This window comes from Procambarus clarkii, chromosome 21 (assembly GCF_040958095.1).
Source record: "Procambarus clarkii isolate CNS0578487 chromosome 21, FALCON_Pclarkii_2.0, whole genome shotgun sequence".
Classification (NCBI taxonomy): Eukaryota; Metazoa; Arthropoda; class Malacostraca; order Decapoda; family Cambaridae; genus Procambarus; species Procambarus clarkii.
The window spans coordinates 6,157,377-6,168,405 of NC_091170.1; positions in this window are offsets into that span (position 1 = coordinate 6,157,377).

The window sequence follows — 11,029 nt, forward strand, 5'->3', positions numbered from 1 at the left end:
GGAGAGAGGAGGGCGAAAAGAGAAAAAAGAAACAAGGATAGGAAAATGGTCACTGCTATTGGAGGTCATCAAGGACCCGCCACCCGAAATCTAAGGAAAGGGATCACGAGCGCAGAGAAAGATCGAGCCAAGAAAGGGAGCGAGTCCGAGAGTCCAAATGAGGGGCTCACCAGAATTAAGAAGGGACAGGGAAGAAGAGAGGATGAAAGGTTCAAGGAGGCGACCCCGGGTGTTTGTCAGCACATCACCCCAAAGGGCATGACGACAATTGAAATCACCCAGCAGGAGTACAGGCTCCGGCAAGGAGTCTAGGAGGTGTTTAAGATCGGGAAGAGAAAGTGGGACAGTGGGGATGGGGGGGAGATAAATGAAACAAACCGTGTACCACCTACGCACAAAGACAAGGGCGGCAGAACAGTGGAGAGGCGAGGAAAAAAGTGAGGGGACAAAGGGTACATCGGAATGAATCAAGAGAGCAGAAGAATTATGGACTCCAGCTGTCGCTGGGGGAGGGGGGGGGGGAGAGAAAAGAATAGTTATGGAAGCGACCAGGACGAGCACCAAGCATCGGCTCCTGGAGACAGACACAAAGGGGCGAAAACTGTGAAATGAGAAGTTGGAGGTCAAGGAAATTGGCGTAAAATCCACGGATGTTCCATTGAAGAAAAGACATCAGCAAAGAGAGAGAGGAGGGTAACAGAGAGCGAAGAAGAAACAGAGGTGAGGAAGGAACACAGCACGCTAAAAAAGCGCAGAGTCAGGAGCAGGGTCAGCGAAGTCAGGGTTAGGAGGCATGGGTAAACTGAGTAAAGAAGGAGGGAAAGAATTGGGAGGACAAACCAGAGGTGGATGAGCAGGGTCTAGAGGAGGAGGAAGGTGAGGACGAGGGGCAGAAAGAGGGAAGCGCACCTCAGCAAGGGCAGTAACCAAGACGCAACTGGGGGCTAAAGAAACCCCCCACAGTAGGAACAGGGGGCTCCACCACCGAAGCGGGAGGGGAAGGAACGATAGAATCAGAGATAGGGGGTGAAGAAGAAAGCAAAGCCTTCTTACCGACAGGGGAGGAGGAAGGAGAGGAGCCAGGTTTCCGCTTCTCACTCAAAGATACGGGCGTCCCAGCAGCAATGTACTGGGCAACAGACTCCAGCGTCTCGATAGGAGAAGAAGAGCGAGAGCGAACAACACAACCATCAGGAGAGTGAAGGACGTCGGCCCGCACAGTCAGGCGGCGTGAGAGCCAAGAGACGGGAGGGGGACTAGAGGGAGAGGAAAAAGAAGACACAGGAGACGTGACAGACTGGGTAGAAAGAAGGGGAGCCCTAGACAGAGAACCAGGAGGGGGACCCTTCGGAACAGAACGGAGGGAAACAGGGGAGGTGGTGGTGGGTGTATCCGGGTCTAAGGCTCGGAAACGGTTGTGAGACTGAGAAAGGTGGGAAGGACGAGGAGAGGAAGAGCGCACCACGCGAGCATAGGAGACACCAGCGAAAGAGGGGAGACGATGAACTTGGCGCCGAGCCTTAGAAAAAGACAAACGGTCCCGGTGTTTCAAGTTGAGGACAGCCGTCTCAAGATTGTAACGAATACACGCACGGGAGAAAGTAGGGTGGGCCTCACCGCAATTGAGGCAGCGGGCCTGGGAAGAAGTGCACTCTAACTTAGAGTGACCCTCGCTTCCACACAGGGGACAGAGAGAGAGACAGGACTAGAGCATTTGAGGGTACCATGCCCAAACCTCCAGCACTTACCGCAGAGCCTCGGAGAGGGAATATATTCCTGAACGGAGCATCTGACACCAGCAAGAATGACAGAGGGCGGAAGGGACCTACCATCAAAGGTAACCTTCACAACCCTAAGGGGCAGACAGCGATGACCACGAGGGGGACGAGTAAATGTATAAACCTGGAGTACAGAATGACCCTGGGCCTCGAGGATATGCTGAATATCCTCGTGGCAGTCCTTGAGATCCCTAACACCGGTCGCAACATGGTGCGGGAGGAGAACAGTGCCAACACTGGCATTCAATCGGGCGTTCTTCGAGACCTGAACAGGGGTCTCGCCAAGGCAGGATAAGGCGGCCAAGCGGGTGGCCGCATCCTGAGAAGGAGCAGCAACGACACGGGTACCAAGACGAGTGGGGTTGAAGGTGACAGAAGCATCCATGGAATCGACAAGATGCCTATGAAGGGAAAAATCATCAGGAGGAGTTAAATCCAAAGGTTGGAGGTCAAAGTATTTAGTCCACGTATCAGGACCAAACAAAGCATGGAACGAAGTAGAATGGGAAGGGAGCATACGAGAGCGGCCGTGGCGGGTACGGCGATGAGAACCCTTAGAGAGAGACGGGTCGAAAGGTGCAGTAGTCACAAGAAGGGATGGAGCCGTGCATGGGGACGAGACAGTCACCACAGCAAGCTTGGGGCTCGACCCAACCACAGAGGAGGGAGAGGAGCAGGGAGGAAGAGTCCGGTCTGGGCCTAAACCGGGTCCCGTAGCGGGGGTTACAGATCCAGGTCTTCCAGGACGGTCCGACTCAGGGGCCTGGTCGTCCACCCCATGAGACTGGGTAATAGAAGGCAAGTCGTTATCCATACAGCAAACCAAACAAAAGAGATGGGACCTGGAACCAAGGGATACCACCTACCAGGGCAGCCAGGGAGGCCGAGCGCCGGCCAGTGCAGGAAGGGTGTGTCATCCCCGGTGCTCCCACTTTTCAACAGGGGAGTCCTACTACTTCGTTCATTTCCCACACTGGTGCTAAGACCCCAGTCCCCCTATCGCCCCAGCCTAGACACCCAACCATCCACTCAGGGCAGCCTCTCACAGGCGACCCCTCCAGCGGGTGGTCCGATGGCTCACAAGGCCCCTACATGGTGCCCTTCAGCACGTACACCACCCAAAGAGGGGGCAGGAGGGGGGGGGGCACAAGCAACCCACACCGGTCCCAGGGAGGTGTACGTGAGCCCCTCACCACGGCAAGGAGGCACCACGGAGGGGCTGAAATGGGAAACAGATAAAAGAATACTAGATAAGGACTGAAATACCAGTGCCTATGGATAATGGAACTATTAAGAGTTATTCTTTAAATCTTAATGGACTGTATATTAAATTAATGTTCGAAAATAAACTTTCCGTCCTTCACAAAATGGGGAGTTAATTCCAGAAGTATAATACTCCCAGTACGCTTCATCGAGGCTGGTTCATCCTCGAATAAAATTAATAATTCTTACTAAGTTATATACAAATAAACATTAAATAAATTGGTTAGTAACAAGAATATTATATGATGGTTAAACAAGAAATCATTCTCATTTAAATTTCACGAGGCTATTAAATTGTACTAGATGTCTCAAATCATATAAACGACATATTCCTGATGGGTGATTAATTATCAACGTCACTTAATGAAAGAAAAATAACTGGAAAAGGATTCAGCTGCTTATCTGTGATAGTGAACGGAGAGGTAGAGGTTTGATGGCGTCATCTGGTACTTGCTGTAACCCTTGTGCCCGAGCGTGGCATGGGAAAGTGAGAAGACCACGTCTGCTTTCAACTAAATGCAATTGTTTACACCAAATATCCTGTGTCATCACTAGTCAATAGAAGGAATAGAATTAATTCCTTGAGGACGTACTTGTTGTTTGGGGAGGTAATGTGGCGTGACGATGGACAGTGCACAGTAAAAATTATACAGAGATCTCATAATATAAATAATACTAGAGCACTTAACCTGCCGGTTGTCCACCGAAGCAATCCTTAGATTGCTACTGGAGCAATTGCACGCTCCTAGGCCGATTAACTGCAAGGGCCTATCGTAGAATTGATGGAAATTCGACTCTCCCTGGACGCTCGTTGTACTTGGATGGCGTCGCTAGTCAGCTCAGAATCCCATTTGTAAGTGGCGTCTCCACGCCTCCGTCCCTCAACCCTCCTCACGCATTCGCAATAGAATTTAATAACGGACAGAAGATTCTTTTCGCGTAATAATGTTATGTAATGTGTTAATGAGAACAGGGTTGCAATTGTAGGGAATTAAATAATATCTGTATTCTCGTTAAATGGTGCTAATCGAGAAATGGAGAGAATTTCTATTTCCTCCATAGCGTTTGTATGTAACAGATAAAACTGTTATTTAGAGATAATCTTAATTAGTAACTTTTGGTTGTTGGATCACTAGGAGTTATATTATCCGTAGTTAATTATTATACGGAATACTGATAAAATTGGAGAACCATATTCAATTCTCTAACATATCGGTAATAAACATGTTTAAATAGACATTATCTGATGCAATCCTGCCTCTCAATGTTGTGAGAATTTCAGCAATAAATGCTCAGATAAAGAAATATTAATTTATGTTAGCACTACAGTTAGTAGAGTTAATAGTTACTGCACTTAGTATACAATAGTGATGTATTATGATACAATAGTAATGTATCAGTGTTGGAAATTTCCAACATAACTCCGGGGGGGAAAACTCTGGTCGCAGTGCAATGTTGAGTACTGACGTACCTATCCCTAAGTAAATTTAATATTAGTATGTTAGTACGTTAGTACACACATAACAGATGTCCCGTATTTGTCAAAGACAGATAAGACTCTAAGTCATATAAAAGAAATTAAAGTTAAATGTAGAACATTGAATGATATATCATCTAAAGTTAATAACTACTAAAGCTTACAATGTACTCAATGACTGGTGTCGCGATGAGGTGTAACGGTTATGTTACTAAGTCTTAAAGATTTGTAAACTCATAGATTCTCTAGATGGAGTAATGGTATAGTTGATAGCCTACACAAACAAATTAATGATTAAATCATACAATTCAAGGTAACTGAGAATCCACCGGGAGGTGAATGTTCTGGGTCATTGTGACTTGTAACTGATTTATTACGAGACATCACAACACGGTATCATCATGACTTCCCAAAATTGGATGGTAAATTATTTGCTCTTAGTCAGAGCTATAATAGGCTTGTAGTTTCTGTTTACATTGTTGAGCAGCGGCTCTAAGTGGGCGTGTGCTCGGTGGATCAGATTTGTTGTCCTCGGAAACTGTAGGTGAAGTTGGTTTTGTTAAACACTCTTGTTCTGCTAATTCGAGAGGCACCAACATCTGTAATGTTTTTAGGGTAGTATTGCCTCGGCACAAAACCCGTACTACTCTCAGGATGTCTTGGTGATCTGGGTGAATAGAGACAATCTTGCCTATAGGCCATTCTGACCTGGGTCCATCACTGTCAATCAACACTAGGTCTCCTGGTTTGAGTTGAACCTTATTATTGGGGCTCGAAGCTCCATAGTGGTACTCTCGTAGAGCTGTGAGGTACTCTCGAGTCCACACCTCATTCCACCTTTCAATCACTCTCGAGAGATGTTGGTAACTTTCCACTAAATCACTCCTAGTCACATGGGAAGGGTCAACGGGACCCTCTTCTGCCAACAGTATTAGAGGACTCAGCTGGCCTCCATGTATTAAATGTGAGAGACTCAGGGGTTCTCTCTGCAAGTAGTCATCTGATAGGTAAGTTAAGGGGCGGTTGTTGACTCACGCCTCAATTTCTACGACGCGTGTTTGTAGTTCAGGGAAACTAGTTTTCTGTCGATGCAAGGTCTTCCTTAAACATTTCTTGACAGTCCATATCATACGTTCGTAGAACCCATCTTGCGAGGGGGCTCTGGGAGCTATAAATTTCCAGTGGCATTGTCGTCTCTGTATGACAGACTGCACTTCTGGATGATTCCATATCTCTCGTAGGCAGGCTTCTCCTGCCACAAAATTTGAACCATTATCGGATATCATTAGTTTGGGACAGGATCTGCGAGCTGCAAATCTATGAAAAGCTTGGATGAAGGCTTCGGCACTCATGTCAGAAGTCACTTCTAGATGTACGCCTCGTGTGGTTGCACATGTGAAGAAGCAAATATAAGCTTTCACTGGTACCTTATCTGGAGTGCCAGTGAGAAGTAAGGCTCCTGTGTAATCGACACCAGTGGTCTCAAAGAGACGAAGATTGACTACTCTCTCCTTAGGGAGTGGTGGGGGTCCTGGGTAAAGACACACTCGAGCGTCATATCTTTTGCAGATGACACAGGACTTAATGAGTGATTTGACAGTTTGACGACCTTGGGGAAGCCAATATTTCTGTCTCAAGTCCCCCTCACTGTCTGGCTCGTTGTCGCCGTGAGGGGGCTTGGTGGGGAGCTGCTGGAGTGTGATGCTCCGTGGGTCAGTCCTCTGTCCTTTTGCAGCCTTATGCTCCTGCTGCTCCCTTTATCAATTTTGCCTGACCCTTTTTCCTTTTCTTTTCCTGGTGTTTCATTTTTCTCCCCCTCTTCTCCTATCAAATTGTCATTTCCTGGCGACCTTTTTCCTGTTTTGATTATTCTTTCGACCTTTTGTTTTGACGCCCGGGTGTTTGAGGAGGCATACTCTTGTACCCGTAGAACTGTAATACCCAACGTCTCGAACTAGGGGACCCTTTTATTGTCAATCCTCCTTTCATCACTGAACCCGCTCTCGATGGACTCACGGTTCTTAAGGTGGCATTTGTGGGGCGTATACTCACGACGCACCCTTGGAGCGCCCTGGCAAGATCGGCGATAGCTTCTTGTAGGGTGTCCTGCCTCTAATTGTGGCTCCATGGTGGGTGTGGGGGCACATTCGTAAATGAAATTTTTCCCTCGTTTTCATGGCTTATAATGTTTCCCTTGTACTTTCTAAGGCTCGTGGGGTGGGCGACCAAGCCCCCGAGTCGGACTGTGTTGGAAGACCAGGCCCTGTAGCCCCTGCTGCATTTGGCCCCGACGACCTGACTACTCCCCTCCCTCCTCTGCCGTAGGGTCAAGTCCCCAGCCCCTAGTGGTGACCACCTCGTCCCCTGGCACGGCTTCATCTCTCATTGTGACTACTGCGCCTTTTACCCCCCATGAACTCCGGGGGTTCTTAACGCCGTCCCCACCACGGCCGCACTCGCACGATCCCTTCCCGTAATAGTACTTACAACGCCTTGTTTGGTCCCGCTACGTGGGCTAAATACTTTGATCTCATCATCTGGATTCTACTCCCCCTGACGATTTCTCCCTCCATAAAAACCTTGTTGATTCAGTAGATGCATCTGTTACTTTTAACTACACCAGTTACGGTATGTTTATCGTCACTGCTCCTTCTCAGGATGCAGCTACTCGCTTAGCTGCTTTGTCCTGCATTGGAGAGACCCCTGTTCGGGGTCTCCAAGAATGCTCGGTTAAATGCCAGTGTTGGCACTGTTCTCCTCCCACATCATGTTGCAACTGGTGTTCGGGACCTCAAAGATTGCCATGAGGATATTAAAAATATCCTCGAAGCCCAAGGCCATTCTGTCCTCCAGGTGGACACGTTTACTCGAAGCCCTCGTGGTCGTCACCGTCAGCCCCTTCGAGTTGTAAAAATCACCTTTGATAGTAGGGGCCCTTCTGCCATCTATTATTCTTGCTGGTGCCAGATGCTCCGTTCAGGAGTACATTCCCTCTCCTAGACTATGCAATAAGTGTTGGAAGTTCGGGCACGGTGTCCTCAAATGCACCAGTACTGTGTATCTGTGCCCCTTGTGTGGGGACGATAGTCATTCTAAGTCCGAGTGCACTTCTCCCCAGGCTCGCTGCCTCAATGGCGGTGAAGCCCACCCTACCTTCTCACGCTCGTGTATGCATTAAAAACTCGAGGAAGCCGTCCTCAACTTGAAGCACCATGATCGTCTGTCTTTTCCTGAAGCGAGTCGCCAAGTTCGTCGTCTCACCCCTTTCGCGGGCGTCTCCTACGCTCGCCTGTTGCGTTCTACCTCTCCTTGTCCTTCCCGTCTTCCTCAGTCTCACAACTGCTTCCAGGCCTTAAACCCGACCACACCCACCACCTCCTTCCCTATTCCTTTACCTCCTGTCCCAGATTGTCTCGCTCCTGGTTCTCCATCTAGGGTTTCCCCCCCTTACTACCCAGTCCACCATATCTCCTTTGTCTTCTTCCCCATCTCCCCCCACTCTTTCTTCCCGACCCTCCCCCAGTCTCTTGACCCTCCACGCCACCTGTCTGTCCAGGCTGATATCCATCATCCTCCCAACATTCTTCGTGTTGTTCGCTCTGGTTCCTCTTCTCCTGCTGAGACCATCGAGTTTGTCGCCCGGTACGTTGTTACTGGAACGCCTGTCTCTTTGAGTCAGAAACGTAAGCCTGGCTCCTCTCCTTCCTCTCCGGCGGGTAAGAAGGTTTCACTTTCTTCCTCACCCCCTCCCTCTGCCTCTGTCACTGCATCCCCTCCCATTTCAGTAGTCGAACCCCCTGTCTCTGATATGGAGGTTTCTTCCGTCCCCGATTCCCTCTCTGTTGCTGCCCTTCCTGAGGTGCACTCTCTGATTTCTGCCTCCCCTCCTCCAACTGTCATTGCCTGCCCCTCTCAGTTGTCCCCTCCTCCGGACCCCGTCAGTCTGCCTCTGGCCTGTTCTCTCGCTCCCTTCCCTCTCTCCTTACTAAGTTTACCAATGCCCCCTAACCCTGATTTTGCCGACCCTGATCCTGACCCCTGATCCTGAGATTCTTTAATAAACTGTGTTCCTTTTTACCTTTATTTCTTTCTTGTTCTCTGTTACTGTCCTTTCTCTTTGATAATGTGTATTCTTCAGTGGAATATTCGTGGATTTTATGCCAACTTCCATGAACTCCAACTTCTAATTACACAGTTTACACCACTTTGTGTTTGTCTCCAGGAACCAATGCTTGGTGCTCGTCCTGGTCACTTTCGTGGTTATTCCTTTCTTTCTCCCCTCCCCCTTACGGCTCTTGCTGGGGCTGATAACTCTACTGCTCTCTTAATTAGTTCTGATATTCCCTTCGTCCCCCTACTTCTTCCGTCCCCTATCCATTGTTCTGCTGCCCGTGTTCTTGTGGGTAAATGGTATACAATCTGTTCCATTTATCTCCCCCCAAATGTCCCTCTTTCCCTTCCTGATCTTAAGCACCTCCTGGACTCCTTGCCAGAGCCGATGCTCCTTTTGGGTGATTTCAACTGTCGACATTCCCTCTGGGGTGATGTTCTAACAAACACCCGAGGCCGTCTTCTCGAACCGTTCGTCCTCGCTTCTTCTCTATCTCTTCTGAATTCTGGTGAGCTCACTCATGTGGACTCTCGAACTCGCACCCTTTGCTGTCTTGATCTTTCTCTCTGCTCATCGTCCCTTTACTTAGATTTCACGTGGCAGGTTCTTGATGACCTCCATAACAGTCATCATTTCCCTATCCTCGTTTCCTTTTTCTTTTTCCACCCTCCACTTTCCTTCCCTAGGTGGCAGTTTGCCAAGGCTGACTGGTGCCTATTCACCCTCCGTGCTACTCTCTCTGCCTCTTCCTCATGCCCTCCTCCTTTTTTATGACACTGTCTTCAACGCTGCCCTCAGCTCTATCCCTAGCTCTTCCACCCGGGGCACACGGAAGTGTGTTCCCTGGTGGAATGCGGACTGTGCTCGGGCTGTCCACTGTGAGCGTGCAGCCTGGAAAAAACACCGTCGCCGGCAGATGGCTGATTCTTTTATTCTGTTTCGGAAGGCAAGTGCGGTGGCCCGTAGGACCATCCGTACTGCTAAATGTGAGAGTTGGACATCTTAAGTTTCCACCATCAGTCCGATACTCCTCTTCCGCAGATCTGGAAGAAGATCCGCAAGATTGCGGGCAAGTTCGTTCCAGATGTCTCGCCGGTTCTCCACCTCCATGGGACTCTTGTGGCGGATCCAGTGAAGGTCGCAGCCGAACTGGGTTCCCACATTTCTTCTGTTAGCTCTGGTTCTCATCTTCCTCAATCCTTCCTTCTTCGTAAGCCTGTTCTTGAATCTTATCCTTTAGATTTCCACACTCATCTCCGCCTTCCCTATAACGATCCTTTCTCTCTTTCTGAACTTCGGTCTGCCCTGGGCCTCTGCAGATCTACGGCAGCGGGTTCGGATGACGTTCATTATGAGATGCTTCGCCATCTCCCTCCATGCACGTCTCAGCATTTACTGAATCTGTATAACCAGGTCTGGGAGTCGTCGTCCGTCCCTGAGGACTGGCTCGATGCTGTTGTACTCCCTATTCGGAAACCAGGGTCTCTCAGTACGTCCCCTAAGGACTTCCGCCATATTGCTCTCACGAGTTGTGTTTGCAAGCTGTTTGAGCGTATGGTAAATGTCCGTCTGATGTGGTTCTTGGAACACCATCACCACCTCTCTCCTTCTCAATTTGGTTTTCGCAAGTGCCGCAGCACGACTGATGTCCTGGTGAACTTGGAGGTCTATATTCGTACTGCTTTTGCTGCGAAGACCTCCATTGTTGCCGTCCTTTTTGACCTGGAAAAGGCTTATGACACGACTTGGAGATACCATATTCTGTCCCAACTTCGTTCTTTTGCCCTTCGTGGTAATCTCCCTCTTTTCCTTCAAAGCTTTCTCTCTCGTCGTACCTTTCGAATCCGGCTTGGTGCCACTCTCTCTGCCTCTTTTCGGCAGTATGAAGGTGTGCCCCAAGGTAGTGTTCTGAGTACTACTCTTTTTCTGGTTGCCCTCAATGGTCTCCTTTCCTCCCTTCCTACTGGCATCTTCTCCGCTCTTTATGTTGATGATCTTACTCTTTGATGTCGAGGTGATGATTCGCCTTTCCTTCAAAAGCGGCTTCAACTTGCGATTGATGCCGTGTCATCTTGGGCCACCAATCATGGCTTCAAGTTCTCTACTACTAAGACTTGTGCCATGACTTTTACTCGGAAGCAGGTCGATCTTCGTCCCTCTTTGTCACTTTATGGTCATCCCCCTTGAGTACAAAGATTCCACGAAGCTTTTGGGGGTATTCTTTGACACTCGTGTTTCTTGGTCGCCCCATGTCTCTTTCCTCCGTGTTGAATGCTCTAAGGACCTTAACCTACTTAAGGTTTTGTCCCATACTTCTTGGGGAGCGGATAGGCGCACGCTCTTCTATTTGCATTCCTCTCTCGTCCTGTCTTAGCTCGATTATGGTTGCCCTGCATACTC